The sequence below is a fragment of the Amblyomma mixtum genome, chromosome 9 (assembly GCF_055824585.1).
Source record: "Amblyomma mixtum isolate Tamu chromosome 9, ASM5582458v1, whole genome shotgun sequence".
Classification (NCBI taxonomy): Eukaryota; Metazoa; Arthropoda; class Arachnida; order Ixodida; family Ixodidae; genus Amblyomma; species Amblyomma mixtum.
Genome location: NC_143020.1, coordinates 47455314 through 47472658, shown reverse-complemented (window position 1 = coordinate 47472658; position 17345 = coordinate 47455314). Strand labels below are relative to the sequence as shown.

Below are 17345 nucleotides of genomic sequence, written 5' to 3'. Positions count from 1 at the left end.
CTCGGTGCCGCTCGCAGTTGTTCCCTTCGCTTGTATAAATATGTGTTAATAATTTTTCCCGCAACAATACCATGCGGCATCCATGTTCCTTCCTGCTGGCTGTGTACCCCTGGTCTGCCGATGTCACAAAATTCGGCGCAATTATGAAAATAAAGAAACAAAAAACAGCGCCGCGTGGACGCGTCTCGCCGGCGAGCCCAACGGGGGAGAAGGAATCCCCCGCGTAGTGAATAGCGTGTGTGCGTGGCTCCCTCTCCCCTCCACCACCGCTCACCGACACGGCGTGCACGGAGGAATGAGTCAACCATGCCGAAGATTTCTCTCGAACGTCCGAGTAGCTTCTACTGCTAACCGGGGAAAAGGGTGTAGCCTTGCGTGCGCTACAACATGTCCCCCTCCTGTGCGCTCGTACGTCGGCGAAGGCGCCATGCCAGAGCTAGCCCGAACCTTCGAGATGCGGGCCTCGACCTCTGACCAATTGGGACGCGCGGCCGTCGACAGAAAGGGAGGGTGTCTGCACAGGCGAAACGGCGTGTGTATATACGCGCCTACTCTGGCGTGTAGAACAAACAGACGTGGAAGCGAGCCTATAAAGGAAGGAGGTTGACCGCTGTCAGATTAGTCCGGACCGCCGTTTAAGCTTCGGAGAAGCGCGCCCGTTCGACTCCCGTAGAAAACACCACTCGGCCAGCCACGGACCAACGTGGCAACGTGCGCCAGTCTGCGGGACGGCATCGTCGTGGACCTCTGGTCGTCGGACTGTCGCAGTGCCCGGCGAACAAATTGTGTTTTGTTTGTTTACCTCTCTCTCTTGTGTTATTGCACTTTAAGAGAAATATTGCCTTTGTATTGTATTCTCTCTCAAGTTTAACTTTGCACGAGTTGCATTGTTTTGTTAACCACTTTGTATGTGTTTGTACTAGTGATTGTGAAATCCACTGTATCATCTCATTGCTGTATAAACTTCTTTCGTTTGTTTGTGATCCTTCGGCTCCGACCCATTCTCTGGCTTGCGACCGGCGAAAGCTGGGCACCAAACGACCAAAAACCTCTTGTCACTTGGTAGCTGGTCTCCGCTGAGCTTGCCACGCTGAGTCGAGGGCATCTCCTTTGAGTCAGAGACCGCTGCCCCCACACGCTCTAAGGGTGTCTGGGAGCTTCACGCTTAACAGTGCGCGAAGTGTGGGGGACAGCCGAATTGGCAAGAACGGCGCATCACTACGTTCGAGACTAATCTATATATGCCTGCATTTTTTGAAATATTGCCTCAGTGTGTCATAAAAATAAGCTCCTTGTACCACTGACAAGAAAAGTTGCATTACCAGTTATGTAACGGACCTGGGAGTTTTTTGTTTCCAACCATATTAGGCAGCATGTTCACTCTCCCGAACAATTACCCTGTAAGCATATCGAAGCCAAAATGCAAGAGTTCACCGCACATAACATTCAACCCCGTTTGAACTGTGTTCAAGTTTATTTTTGACTCCCTTTTTTACACATGTTCCAGGAGTCGTCTCTAATGAACAGATGCTCCAATTTGAAGGGTGCTTATGATGTATCGCATGCCAGTGCAATGCTTGCCGTATTCTTTAAGCATCATTTATTTGCGGCAATAAAAGAAAAGTAGAAAGCTACAATATATAAAGCCCACTAAAGAGACTGGGTAGTGTGCAGATTAAGGCCCTGTAGAGAGGCAGAATGAACATAGCTTTTCTTTTAGTGGCCATGTTTGATTTTCTAGCAGTGGAGTTTAGTACCGGTGAGTTGCTTCATTAGTGCAAATTTTTCTCGTGCTAACTTAGATAAAACGCAAAACGCTCACAAAATAGGCTAGGTCTTCATCTTAGGCAACTTCGCAGCGTTCATAAGCGATTTAGATATCACTTGCATGTCAGTAAATGGTAGTTGGCTCAGTTATGTTTAAGGGGAAGTCCAGGTTTCTAAATCTGAAACCATATTCTGAGGGGGGGGGGATCTTTTCAAACCTTGCAAATTTCTGAAAACACCATCATCCTACGCTAAATCACCGCAATAACTATGCCCAGACCAGGATTGCCGCCTCTCTCATGTTCCGCCAATCAAGCACTTTACCCCCGCAAACTTCTTAGCTCCTCCGCGCCCCTTATTTCCGCCCCCTTCTACGCTGGCCTTCTCCTGGCCTTCTCAAAGGGATGCTACCCCTCCAAGCTTTTCATCTGCGCATGTATTTTTGCACAATGTGCTCAAAATTTGTGGTTCTAAAACACGGAGGGCAAATACTTTTCGAAATTCTAATAACTGATAGGGGCATTACTTACGGTGGGGCACAAGCCCTACAACAAATAAATTTACAGTTAAAAAGTAAGGTATTCAATATTGCATAACCAACCGACTAGTTAGCAGCTCTTAGCAGTATTCTGATGTGCTACACGCTGGTAGTACTGGTCTAGATGGTTTAATGTCCCAAAGCAGCTCAGGTTATGAGGGACGCTGTAGTTAAGGACACCAGAAATTTCAACCACCTGGAGTTTTTATCGTCAGTTGACATGGGACAGTACAAGGGCCTCTCGAATTTCACCTCCATCGAAATTCTACCGCCGCGGCCGGGATCGAACCCGCTTACATCGGGTCAGCCGAAATTGTATGCCAAAGAAAGAGCTCTTCTAGCTCAATATGCCTATATCCTCTTTCCTGATGCGTCATACGCCTTTGTTTGTTATATTCTTGGGGGTCTTAATGAAGTTAGGTGCCTGGTTGGTCTTCTCTTAAATCAAAGTGCATGTTTTGGAATTTATGGCCAAATGCAAGCACGCTTTCATTTACCTTGGAAGAGTCGATTTTGACTATTCTGACCGCTTTTTTAGAACGGCCCAATGACGTAACCGTCTTCGGTCGCGGTTGGTTGAAGCTATATGTCTAATTAATCTAAACAGAGCGCGATAAATTTTTGCGATTAGTTTGGTTTTTTTCGCAGTCATTTAAGGCAAGAAAAGCAGGTTTTCTGGTGCTTTGTGTTGTTCGCGTCAATACTGGAAGCCTTTTGCTCAAAAATATCCTGTTTAATTTAACTGGTGTCAATCGGACTTGTGTGTCAGGCCGTTCTTACATCGTGTGATTCAAGAGCATCTACTCGGTTCGAATAGGTGGTCAGTAGTGTTTAATATCAAGCTTGGGTTGTGTTCGGTTGGTCAAACTCGCAACGCATGATTGCGTAACAGTCTACTAGTCGCTCCAGAGCATCGAGAAAGGAAAAAAGTTAGTATGGTTCGAGCCCAGGCTTAGGCTGAACGTCTTTCTAAACCAATTGTATTACCTAAGAAGGTAGATGCGCGGCTAGCTCGTAACATGAAACCTGAAGTAGAGCACGTAATTTCATGTCGGAGGGGCACGACTCCGCGAAAAGATAACGGCCACTTCGAGCCTCCTTAACAATGAAGGTAAATAACCTGAAAAGTCAGCATATTCTTGTAATCGGTGTTGTATCCCGACAAGATGACGTCAGTGCGCGGGATAAATACTGCTTGTCCTGTTCATGTGATCGGAGATGTGGTTGAAGGCAGCCGTTTCTGGGCTACTGTTTTCATCGGCAATTTCGCATCCTTTTCACAGCCCACACTATCGTCGCTACCTTTACGCGATGGCAACAGAAAAACCGCAAAAGACGCCTTTTTCGGCGAAACTCGGAATTAGCAAGCGAGTTGAATGATGGTATAAGAAATTCGAAGTCGCCGGAGAGCGTATGATTTGCAAACGCCCCGAGTGCCATTCTCAATAGCAAGTCTGACGTTCGATCTGAACGGGATAACAATCCCGTCACACGCAGCGCCAGACGTGTAGGCACTGGTACGTTTGAAAATGTTGTAAGTTGTTCATGGGCGTTCGATCATAAAACATTCCCCTCTCCCGCCTCAAGACTGAGCAGCAAGCAAAGGAATTTGCTTTTGTTCTCAACAGACCCGGCTTGCACAGCGGCTCCGGTTGGCTGCCACGCTTTACAGAACGTCATGAAATTGTCGGTGAGGCAATCACCTGCGGTAGCTCGGCAGCGGGCGTCAGCACCGTGAACAAGTGGATTGAAGAAACTTGGGGCGACATAAGAGCAAAGTAGCAACCGTATAATATTTTAATGGAAAAAAAAAACAACTTTAATAAAACCACCTAGATTACACTGCTCTATTTTGACAAATGCTCCCAAAAAACACGCAAGCATTTGGTGATTTCTAGTTCCTGACGCCGAAAATGAGCAGAACAAGAATATAAGTGTTGTTCACCATCTGCATGGGCGGATAGATGAGGCTTCGACCTTTCGGTATCAAAAGAAACAGGCCTATGCGATTGTTGCTGCGCCTAAGTATTCAGTGACATGCAGGTGTAGTTGAAAACCGTGGACCACATGCGAACTTTACCCCAAGTGGCTTAAACCCTGGAGCAAATATCGTGTAGGCCAAGATCGAAACCCTTGCCACCTCTAGACAACTGCTTTGCGCACTGCAGCCACACAGGTTTCTGGAGCGATTACTTTTGCTTCTTGCCGCCGAACGATACGTCGGTGGTTCAACCACTGGACTCGGGTGATAATCCGCGCGATAAAGGTTAGTTATAGAAAACGATTAATTGAGGGTCTTTTACGTATCCTGAACAAAGATGGGGCACTAAAAATCCTACCTTTAGAGATTCCATCTGTGATGAGTGGATTGTTGAATGACGTCCAATATGAAACTATGAAGAATTATTTCCGACAATCTATCTTTTCCCAAAGAGACAATGCAAATTTGTTTTTGCGATTGCCTCAATGACGCCTTCGCTGATCCTGATATTTTACAGAAACAGTTGTTAGAATCTCCAGGTGATATTGTGATAGTTGAACAGATGGTGAATTTTGTTCTGTGAACATCTTAGAGACCACGAAGGTGCTTGCGAACGTCGCCTCGTTGCCGCTGTTGCGGCCGACCAATACGATACTCAAGCGAAGTGTAACGAGTATTATACAGATCTTGCGCCAACGGGCTTCGACGTGCATTGTGTGGTGATATGCTTCGAATCTACAACTCGGCGATAGAAGACAGCGGCCCCAGTTCATCGGAATCAATGAGAAGCATAGAAAAATGTGTTCTCTCGGGAGCAATGAAGATCAAGAGACATAAAGAGAAAGCCACGGCTGTTTTCCTGGGTAACCTGGGCGCTGTGACTATCACAGAAATGCACTTTATGCATCTCAGTTTGCTTATATGCTGATAAACTGGTTGCTGAAACCCGTAAGCTTTTTATTGCGCGTTCTATATATGTGAGTTCAATTGTATGACGCCTGGCCGGAGCTTCCAGAGCCCGAATCGCACAAATTCCTTGCCCAACAGCCATACAGAGATAATGTGCGAAAGCCTCGGCACCGCGAATAGGCTATAAACAACCTAACCTGACGCAACCTTCGCAGATATTATGGCACCTGGTACATAATCACTAATACACCATGAACCACTTGCTCACCGAGGTGCGAAGTCAACTCTCATGGTACTATTATCAATACAGCAGCTCCATTGGCTATCTCGTGATCACCAGTTTCCTTCACAGATTATATGCGATTGTCGGCATTGCCAAATTACTTTATGTACATCTGTGGTGAGGCTTCTGGTGAATCAGTTATCTAATTTTATGCTAGTTGTTTCGCAACGCCTGGTGGCGTAATCAAGCATATGCGTTTCCGGGTGTGTCTCATGGTCTGCATTGAAATTCGATGTACCTCTGAACCGACCAGGCTTCTCCACGAATGTTCGAGGCCACAAAAACCAGTGTTTGCGTGGACAAGCATGAGGTGTGGGCCACCTTGCTTTAGGAGGCCGATTCCTTGCTAGATATACCAGGCTTCATTGATTGCGCGTCTCCATCTATGAACAGTCATGATGTGAACGATGTTATCCGCTCGCGAAGGGCGGCGGTGCATGTTGACGCGCGCTAAGAGAATGCTTCCCTCTCCCCAAATAATTGGTGTACCGTATTTACTCGCATATAGGTCCACCACGATTATAAGTCGACCCCTATACTTTGGGCTCTCCGAGAAATAAAAAAAATATGCGAATATAAGTCGACCATATATAAGTCGACCCACTGAACTAGCCCTTCTGCAAGATTTTAACTGACGCAAATTTTACATTTTTAATATATGTGTTATACGCGACTACGGTTTCGACATGCATGCCGGAGCTTTTGTTTTGATCACGACCCCTATATAATCTATAATACACTGCCTTTGGTACCTATTTAAGCGCCAAGATATACTGCTTCCCAAGCTCTCTACCACGATAAGACCACAGAAATGAGCGAAACAGCAATGCGGGTGCACACAGCAAGTTGCTGTGCACACTTGCGAACACTAATCTTTCCGCGCTGCGGTGGCTCAGTGGTTATGGTGCTCGGCTGCTGACCCAAAAGAAGCGGGTTCGATCCCGGCCGCACTGGTTGAATTTCTTTGGAGGAGAAATTCTAGAGGCCCGTGTACTGTGCGATGTCAGGGCATGTTAAAGAACCCCAGGTTGTCGAAATTTCCGGAGCCCTTCACTACGGTGTCCCTCAAAGCCTGAGTCGCTTTGGGACGTTAAACTCCCTAAAACCAAAAACCAAACTGATCTTTCCTTTATTTTTTATGTGTATATACTGCGACCATATAAAGTAAGTACCAGTGTAGCCGGCACTGCTTGAAACGGTGGGTGTGACAACAGAACTCTATTATGACGAGGAAGTTAGAGCGCAAAAAAAAAAACAAAAACAAAGTGGAGACGTGGACGGGACAAGCGCTAAATTTCAACAACTGCTTTATTGAAGCGCGGGAAGGGAACCTAGCGGGGCCACCGCACATGCGCTAAACCTCTTGTCTCCCAAACTTGCGGTTGTTAAACCCTGAGGCGAGTGTGCAGAAGGTGGTGAAGGCATACATGTTTTTTTTTGTGCTCTAACGTCCTCATCATGAACTACCAACAGGCCCCAGTTTCTACTGTGCAGAACTCTATTAGATTGCTACTTTTGCTCTCTTTGGTCACGAATATAGGTCGAGGTTCTTTGGTCACGAATATATGTCGATAACTAATTATGGGCACCATTTCTGAAAAAAAAAGGTCGACCTATATGCGAGTAAATACGGTACCTCATATTAAAAGGCGGTAACAGTATCTATCAACTGTAGCTCTCATGTATTACTACGTTAGGTCAGCCGCTGGCCATTCGTGTCAGGTCAACCTAGGCTGGATATTGTTACTGTCTTGGTGCTCAGGATTGGCTGCACGTGAGACCAGCACAGTTGCCCTCATTCTACGTTGCGACTTCCCACTTCTAGCCCTTGGGATAGTAGTGTTGCTCACGCCTTGGAGGATGCGTTCCTCCTCCCGTTAACTATTCCGGTTCAGTAGCGGATGCTATTGCACACAGTGTGGCATATGAGCTGGAGATTGTGCGGGGATGGGCTCTCACCATTGATTTGTGGCACTGTACCTCGATTCCTGAGCTCCTTAACACCGCTATTGCCCTAGGTCCTCACGCGTCAGGGGCACACCGGTTGTGTGCAAGCGCTGTGCAGCGAGATCTCAGTGCTTGCTGACTGCACACAAAACGAGCTCCAAAGGGCGAAAAACACCGACTAGGCAGACGTCGATTGACCATGCCCTAACATCGGCTTTGAAATCTTGTGGGACGCTCGGCGACAAGCACGATTTGCAGCTCTAAGAGAATCTGGTTCCCCATAGAAACTCACAGATAAAACATCTCACTGCTTGGCCCGATGATCAGACGATACTCTCGCGACGTAAAAGTCATGCTTTCTGCTAGAAATCCTCAAAAATTAATTTGAAGATGTGACAGCGCGGCTGTTAGGCGGCCGTTTCTGGGGTTGAGATTCGCGGTTTATACAATAACATCTTCTCCACAATATTTATTCGTTATATGTGATGAAAAGCCTTCCCTAATTACGTTGACATCAACGAAAAATGCCCCGGGCAAAAAAACTCCGCAAAAATTGATGCTTGTTCTTATACACGGGATAAAGAGTTCCTTGCTACTATCTTCTAAACATGATCTTATTTCATGAGCATCCACAAAAGCAATATTTTGATAACACTGGGGTGAGATAGAGATTAAGGTGCGAAGAGTGCGGATATCCTCATGTCTGATACAGAGGAAGTGCTGATAAAAATGTAACACGAGGACGTACCCTCGCCCTTTCTCTGGCGTTCGGACCCGCGTATTCCCCTTGGAAAGGCCGCACAGCCCGCGGTGCTGCAGCCAGGAAGAAATCTCGAGTCAAGCTTCCTCTAATGAACTGTTACCATTCATTGCGCTTTCCAGACACACAAACAGTTTGTTGTTAAGGCGGTCTTTCCCACCTAAACAAGAAACAAAGCGGAAGATATTGGATGCAGAAGAATTTTCACTCCTTGACTTGCTGAGTAGAGCAGGAATGAAACTTCAATTTTCCTTACTGCTGTGATCCCTTGAATGGATGAATAACAGCCTCCGACAGTGGGCTTTTACTGCTAGCTTTTTTTTGCACCATGCACATTATTATACGGTTTCTTAACTTAGTGGTTGCGGGAATGACAGCAACGCCATATCATGTCAGATAATCTGCTTGCAGTGGTGCCACATTGTTCCGAAAGGCAACATTTTCGGCTCCTGTACGCCACGAGAGCATCTACTATAGATACTGGGCGTACAAAATATTGTGTAAGATCGATGTTTATAATCTACCTGTGCATACCAGATATCTAAGCAGTCCCTGTGAAATGCACTGACTACTCAAAACCGAATAGTGGTTGTCACCTCCGTAAACATAGACGCCGGCGTGAAGTTTCTCTTGGCGCTGCCATCACGACGGCAGACCCGTCCTCGCCCTGCATGTAAATGCCATGCCGGGTCTGCACGTTGCCGAGGCCCTGGAAAGCGCGATACGCACAGGGCAGAAGTAGTCAAACGGGCATTTCAGGGTGAAAATGGACACTTGGACGTAAAGTATCACACATTGGAGGTAGGAGAAAAAGGCTTTTCAAAATTATTTCCATACTAAAGCCGATTTTAGTTTAGATGCCTGGTCACCGCCATCTTACTTTGCTGATGGCGCCCCTTATGACCGAAGCCTAAAAGCCAGCACCTCGCTATCTTGGGCTGTCCGTACGGAGGTGTTGCAGCGGCTACTGCGCGGTGCTTGTGAGCGCTTCCCGGCAGCTTGTTGTTTTGCGGCGTTTCTGAACTGAGAATACGGCTGGTTTTGTTTAAGTTAGGCAACAAGTCAGGTGATCTGAGTAAGAGATCGTTAGTGCTGCATGGCGGTAGCGGTTGTAAGCAGCTATAGCGGCCACAGCGACGCCGCGCTCCACTAACTACCTAGATGCCTCTAATTTATATTTCGTGGAGCCCATATTTCGAATTATGAATTGTAACTCGAATCGCAACTGTGCATGCGAGCAACTGCATGCTTAGCTACTGATCGCGCGATGCAGGTATACTACCCTCACTGCAGTACGCCTCCATCGCGCACTGATCATCTCGCAGTGCGACCTGTTTCATGTATATATCTAACGATGGTACCTGTCACCACTAAAAGTGAGCTACCTTCATATTGCATGAAAGAATTTGAAGTTAATCAGGTCAAGTAACATCCGCATCGTTTACTGCTTGTTTGGATTGCCATCATGTGCTGGTCCAACTAAAACCATACGTCGTGCCCTTTACTTCCTGGGCTATGCTGTGGCACTGGAGTGCTGATTTTCTTCATCCATCTAGAAGTACTGAGTGTGCGCTTACGGGTGTTCGTGCATCTCTTCCTGATCAAAGTCGGTAGTCGTGCTTAGCATCAGCAGCAGGTAGTCTCCCATTTAACGGACATTGATCGGAAACGATCTCAGCATCGAGAGTTTGTACCGAAGTCACGCTACGAACATTTCTGTGTTCTACGGGAATGACCACTAGTGCCGAGATGATGCATGAGTTGTCTTCTATAGAGAGTTATTTCTATATTCACTGTATCATCCCATTCTTTCATCACTTTTTACAGACGGCCCATCATGCAATCATCTTCTGAAAGTTGTCGAATCGGTAACAACAAGGGGTGACTAGAAATTTGCAGTGGGCATATTTCAATTGCAACGCACAAACGAGGTCGCGTTTCCGGACGTGCACACAATGGATTAAAGTCTGGCAGAGCGCCGCAATAACACCTCTGATAACCAGGTCAAACGGAACCAAAAACAGCGGTAAATTTACCATCGCTCTTAGGACATGGTCTCGGTTTTTTTTCATGGCATCAAAGACAATTCATTAAACAATGCAGGACGCGATAAAAGTAGAGAAATTATTTGCCCTGCGCTTGTATACCAGGTACAACACCGGTAGCGGACTTTCTTCCGTGCGCCTACCATCCACGAAGTGCGTTGAACATATCCGAGAGTTCGTAATTGGTGCGAAGGCTCTCCCGTTTACGCAAGGCGTCGACTCAGAGTTTGATTCACAGTCGGTAGGAAAGCGGCGTGGAATAAACATATCGCAACCGCATTCGGACTGTCTTTGCATCCTTCTCGCACGAGCGCTCGGTGATCGCCTTCCGGTTTCTTGGATTATCTGTGCAGTCCCCGACCCCCTTGTAACCGAGAACGGCATTCATGACTGGAATAAAAACCTTTAAAACTGAAAAAAAATCTAACAAAAAAGGCTGCCCTCCAATGCATAAAGCGCGCGTCAGTACAACCCAGTCGAAACTGGCAACAATGAGCAGACGGAAACGGAAATGGCTATGCATGCCCAATGCGTGGGGTAAGAGATTGCTTTCCTCCTCTCCAGCTCGCGTTCAGTAAAATGATGCACACGTGAGTGCCACGCTGCCGCTGTCACTGGCACATACATTGAGTGATCATCTCGAAAATTTTCTAAGCTAAGCAACTCTGATGTCACATTTACAATGTCAGTCAACTCAGTGCAGTGTCGGTTAGCGTAATAACTGTTAGTAGCCAACAGTCAAATAGACGAATTCCAAAGGCTGGCTGCACATCAATTTACTTGTAGGGAAATTTAATTTTCTTTTCTTAACAAAACCTCAAAATACACTACGTGCATTTACAATTTCTTACCAAGCCCAGGCTTTAGTGGAGAGAAGGGCACTGTTTCGATGAAGAGATCAGTTTATGGTCGTGTGTGCTTCCAGTGGCTAAGAATCTTCTCTAAGAGCTCATTTATCAATCTTCCAAGCTCAAAATACACCTCGAAGAGCAAACCCTAGCACTTGCTAGCTTCACCGCTAATGCTTCGAGCATGCGGCATTTCGTTTTCATCAGGCCTAACAATGAAAGCCGGTTGCAAGCTTCTTAGAATAGCAACAACGTACTACTGTCGGGACGTAGCGACGCCGTATTTTATTCATCTCTGGAGTGTCGTTTTGTTTGCGGAAGCTGAAGCGCAAAAACCGCCTTCCTTCAATATTTCGTTCCCCTTTAGTGCAATGAAGAATACAATATTGTCACGTTGTAGTGACGGCAGTCCAGCGGTCAGGAAGACACCAGAAAGACTTGCAAACGAAGCTCTTTATTTGGGCTGACTTGCGCCCGCAAAACAACTGAATCACTCGGTGGCGGCGTAAGCAACAAGCGTGCTCGTCAATCTTCGAACTACGAATGTCCGCCGCTCGCGGCATCGCTCAATTAAAAGCCGGCAAGGACACTTCCAGATAGCAGGACAAGATCATCTATAGTAAACTGGAGAAACCTAGATGCAGCCTTTCATGGCTGTGATCAGTCGAGATTAGACTGGTCGCTTCTCGCGTCACGAACAAATATGATAATAGCCCTTTCCTGCAGCCTTGAGCGTGAACGAACAAACACTACAATGATACGTGGCATTACCCCCCTTCCAAAGAAGCATCGTCTCGATTATTTAAAATGAAAATAAACACGGAGAATGAAAACTTCGAGTCCTTTAGCGTTCATAATATGGCTTCAGGTGTACGACATGTACGACTTCCGGGCGTGGGCGGCGTCGCTGAGATGCTGTCGTGCCGTCGGGGATGACTTCATAGTCGAGGTCACCGATGCGACGGAGAACGCTGTACGGGCCGAAGTAGCGTCGCAGCAACTTTTCGCTCAACCCACGGCGGCGAACTGGCGTCCATATCCAATCCCGATCACCTGGCTTGTAATGCGTGTCTCGTCGGCGCAGATTCTAGCGTCGGGCGTCGGTGTGCTGCTGGTCTTGAATGTGAAGCCGCGCAAGTCTTCGGGCTTCCTCGGCGCGAAGAAGGTAGGCGGCGACGTCGAGGTTGTCTTCGTCGGGAACGTGAGGGAGCATTGCGTCGAGTGTTGTCGTGGGCTTCCTGCCGTATACCAGCTGGAATGGAGTAAACCTGGTTGTCTCCTGGGCGGCAGTATTATAGGCGAAGATCACGTTGGGCAGAATAGAGTCCCACGTCTTGTGTTCGGCGTCGATGTACATGGAGAGCATGTCTGCGATGGTCTTGTTCAGACGCTCTGTGAGTCCGTTGGTTTGCGGATGATAGGCAGTTGTCCTCCGATGGCTTGTCTGGCTGTACTTTAAAATTGCTTGCGTCAGCTCCGCTGTAAATGCCGTCCCTCTGTCTGTGATGAGCATTTTGGGGGGTGCCGTGTCGCAGGAGAATTTGTTCGACAAAAATTTTGCGACTTCTGTTGCGGTACCATTAGGCAACGCTTTTGCTTCGGCGTATCGCGTCATGTAGTCGGTGGCCACGATGATCCATTTGTTACCTAATGATGAAGTCGGAAAGGGGCCGAGGAGGTGTCCATTCCTATTTGCTGAAAGGGCTTAGTTGGAGGTGGCATGAAGTTCAGGAGTCCAGCTGGTCTAATCGGAGGCGTTTTGCGTCGCTGACACTCACGGCACGTTTTCACATAATGGGAAACATCGGCAGCTAGCCGCGGTCAATAGTGCATCTCCTGGATGCGGTGGAACGTGCGAACAATCCCGAGATGCCCCGCAGTCAGCTCATCATGACATGCCTGCGTAACTTCTTGCCTAAGATTCTTGGCCACGACAAGAAGATGTACTGTTCTTTGGGACGCGAAGTTCTTCTTCAGGAGGACATTATTGTGAACGACGAAGGACGACAGTTGGCTCTTGAACCCTCGGGGAGGTGATGCGGTCTTGCCTTTCAAATAATCAACTATGCTTTGCAACTCAGGATCGGAGCGCTGCTGCTGCGCGAAACTGCTGGCGCTTACCGGTCCTAAGAAAGCATCGTCGTCTTCTTCTTCGCTTGCTGCGTCGACGGGGGCTCGCGACAAGCAGTCTGCGTCGGAATGCTTGCGGTCAGATTTGTAGACTACAGTTATATAGAATCCTTGAAGACGCAGGCTCCAACGAGCAAGGCGGCCGGAGGGATCTTTCAAATTGGCTAGCCAGCACAGAGCATGGTGATCGCTCAAAACCTTGAGTGGTCGTCCGTACAGGTGGGGGTGAAATTTCGACGTGGCCCAAATAATGGCGAGACATTCTTTCTCGGTCGTCGAAACTTCGGCTTTCGACAGTGAACGGCTAGCGTACGCGATAACTTTTTCCTCTCCACCATTTTTCTGAACGAGCACCGCTCCTAAGCCCACACTGCTTGCATCGGTATGGATTTCGGTTTCGGCGTTTTCATCAAAGTGCCCGAGCACAGTAGGGTGCTGTAAGCGGCGCTTTAGCTCTTTTAAAGCTTCCGTTTGCGGCATTTCCCATTTAAAAGGCACGTCCGCCTTGGTAAGTTCGGTCAAAGGCTCAGCGATGCGCGAAAAGTTCTTGACGAATCGCCGGTAATAAGTGCGCAATCCAAGAAATCTGCGTATAGCTTTCTTGTCATTAGGCTGTGGAAACTCTGCGATCGCAACCGTCTTCTGAGGGTCTGGGCGAACTCCATCCTTGCTTACGACGTGACCAAGGAACAGCAGCTACTCGTAGGCGAAGTGGCACTTCTCTGGTTTCAGTGTTAGGCCTGAAGACTTGATTGTTTGCAGCACTGTCCGAAGCCTTCTGAGGTGGTCTTCAAAGCGTGTGGAGAAGAGAACAACGTCATCTATGTAGACTAGACAAATTTGCCACTTCAAGCCTGCGACCACCGTATCCATTACTCGCTGGAACGTCGCTGGGGCAGAGCAGAGGCCGAATGGCATCACCTTGAACTCGAAGAGTCCGTCTGGTGTGATGAACGCAGTCTTTTCGCGATCTCTTTCGTGGACTTCAATTTGCCAGTAGCCGCTCTTCAGGTCCATCGATGAGAAGTACTTAGCGTTGCACAGCCGGTCTGGTGTATGGTCAGTGCGGGGGAGGGGGTAGACATCCTTCTTCGTAATGCTGTTCAGGCGGCGGTAATCGACGCAAATGCGAAGGGTGCCGTCTTTCTTTTTCACTAGAACAACTGGTGCTGCCCAGGGGCTCCTCGATGGCTGGATGACGTCGTCACGAAGCATTTCCTCAACTTGCTTGCGGATAGCTTGGCGTTCTAGCGGCGATACGCGGTAGGGGCTCTGTCGCAGTGGTCGTGCGTGTTTGGCTGTGACAATGCGGTGCTTGGCAAGCCGGGTTCGTCGCACATTCGATGCTGATGAGAAGCAATCGGTGTACCTTTGAAGAAGACTGCGTACTTGGTCTTGTCTGCTCCGGGGTAATGCCAGGTTGATATCAAACGTTGGTTGATGGCGTTGGTCAGATGGTTCTACGGGGTGGTCGGGTAGGGCAAATATGTCTCTGATGTCTGCCAGCTCGTCGAGGAAAGCGATCGTCGTACCTTTGTTTAGATGCCGGTATTCTTCGGTGAAGTTGGTTAGCAACACCTGGGCTTGGCCATGTCGGATTTCGGCGACTCCCCTTGTGACGCCCAATCCTCGATCCAGGAGTAACTGGGTGTTCCCCTCGATGACGCCTTCGGCATTTTCGATGTCTCTAGTACCTATGCAGGCGAAGACACTTGATCAGGGCGGCACGCTCAATGCTTCGTTGAGGACGTTTAAGGCAACGTGATGAGTCGCGCTCGTCGCAACAGGTATGGCTTTGTCCGTGGAAAGCTTGATCGACTTAGATCGAAGGTTGATGATCGCTCGATGTTCATGCAAGAAGTCCATTCCCAAAATCACGCCTCGCGAGCACTGCTGTAGGATCAGGAAGGTTGTCGCATAGGTTCTCCCGTTTACAGCAACTCTCGCGGTGCAGCGTCCTGACAGCGTAATCAGGTTGCCACCTGCGGTGCGGATCAGCGGGCCATCCCAAGTTGTTGTTACCTTCCTGAGTCGGACAGCGAGCGGCCCAATCATGACGGGGTAGTCAGCTCCGGTGCCCACCAAGGCAGTAACCGCGTGATCGTCGACCATAACTTCAAGGTCACTTGTTCGCCTTTTCGTATTGCAGGTTGGCTTCGGTGTACGGTCTCGGCTTTGTCGGGCAGTGAGACTGCGGTGGGCGTATTCCGACGTTACTTCTCTGGGCGGTGGTATAAGGTTCAAGTCTGGCCGCGTCGTCGTCGTCGTCGTCGGTGTAGTCGTCGTAGTTGAGGCATGGTCTTGCGTTTTCGTCGATGGAGGATCTTTGTTCTTGCGCTCAGAAGCAACCTCACCTCCAGAGGCTGCTCTATTTAGTTTAACCTTCGGGGGCTGGGGGAGCGTCCATGCACTGCGTAGGCTCGGCTAGGAGATACATAGCGCGGTGACGATGGCGATGGAGAACGCGATAAGAGGCTCGGCGATGAGTATCCTTCCCGACGCAAAACCTCCTCGATTTCGGCTGGTCGCTGGCCGGGTCGGGGTCGTGAAGCGTCGTAAGAGAACCCTCGGATGCCCAGTCTTCTGTATGGGCAGTGGCGGAGGACGTGGCCGGCTTCGCCACAGTGGAAGCATAGTGGACGGCGCTGGTCCGGAGGTCTCCACTCGTCGCATTTCCTCGGGTGTGTGCGACGCTCGTAGGACGGGCGGGTTGGCGAGAGGGCGGCGGTTCAGCGCAGCTGGCTGAGGGCGATAGGGGCTTGGGTCCCGTCGTCGAGGTGCAGGACGGCGCACTGCTGCGGCGTAAGTCATGGCTGGGGGCTCCGCAGGCTGCGTGGTGGTCGGGGTCACACCCAAGGCCTGTTGAACCTCGTCCCGAATGACGTCAGTGAGCGATGTAAGCTGCGGCTGCGTTCCTGTTGGCAGCAATCGTCGGAGCTCTTCTCGCACAACTTGACGTATAACCTCCCGCAGGTTATCGCTGTTAGCGGTGTCCAGGCTGCTTGATGACAAAAAGCGCTGCTGGCGGTCATACTGGCGGGCTCTGGCATCAAGTGTTTTTTTCATGGTAAATGCCTCTTCGACGAATTCAGCGACGGTTTTCGGTGGGTTCCGTACGAGGCCCGCAAAGAGTTGGTCTTTAACTCCTCGCATAAGCAGCTTGACCTTTTCTTCTTCCTTCATGCTCGAGTCGGCATGCGGGAAGAGACGCTTCATCTCTTCAGTGTACACTGCAACGGTCCCGTTTGGGTGTTGTATGCGAGACTGTAGCAGCTGCTGGGCTCTCTCCTTTCTCACGACGTTCGTGAAAGTCTTGAGAAGCTGCTCCTTGAAGGTTTCCCAATCCGTAAGGCTAGCTTCCTCATTCTCAAACCAGACTCTTGCTGGTCCCTCCAAGGCGATGAAAACGTACAGCCTTTGTCAAAAGTTTGGAGCCCAGGGAGTTTGGTTCTGAAGCACACTGTCTGGTTCGTAGTGTACCTCTAGCGCTCCAAACTTGTTGAACGTAAGATTTCTGGACCTGCCTCCTCCAATGGGTAGGACTACCACGAATGTTACAGGAGTCCTACTGCGAGGCTTAGAAGCAAATCCCGTGGGCTCTAAACTTTTGACAAAGGCTGTACCTAACTTTCATGGCATCGTCCCAGTTGTTAAAGACAGCCGCACGGTCGAACTGCTCCAGCCATTCTTCCGGGTCGGCGCCAGGAGAAGCGTCGAAGGTTGGTGGCACCCGAGGCTGCTGCAGAAAGATTGGAGTCGTCGTCTGGGGCGAGCTCACGGTGGACGTTGCTGCTGGCTTTCACTTCCGGGTAGGGTCCGGCAGAGTCCCGAACTCAGGTGCGTCGCCTAGCAGACGTCGGCTTTCGCGGTGGACTGGAGTCAGGTCCTCCGGTGAATGACTCAGAGGGCTGGCGTCACGACTTTCTGGGGGTGTCCGGTACATAGAAGGCTACCCCACACCTCCACCAAATGTCACGTTGTAGTGACGGCAGTCCAGCGGTCAGGAAGACACCAGAAAGACTTGCAAACGAAGCTCTTTATTTGGGCTGACTTGCGTCCGCAAAAGAACTGAATCACTCGGTGGCGGCGTAAGCAACAACCGTGCTCGTCAATCTTCGAACTACGAATGTCCACCGC

General features: G+C 49.1%; 1 protein-coding gene across 1 annotated transcript in view; it reads left to right on the top strand.

Moving 5' to 3' along the window:
• The window catches only part of LOC149328908 (uncharacterized), a 67291-nt gene that overhangs the window by 32084 nt on the left and 17862 nt on the right, over positions 1-17345 (top strand). The gene's annotated exons all lie outside the window — the stretch shown is intronic.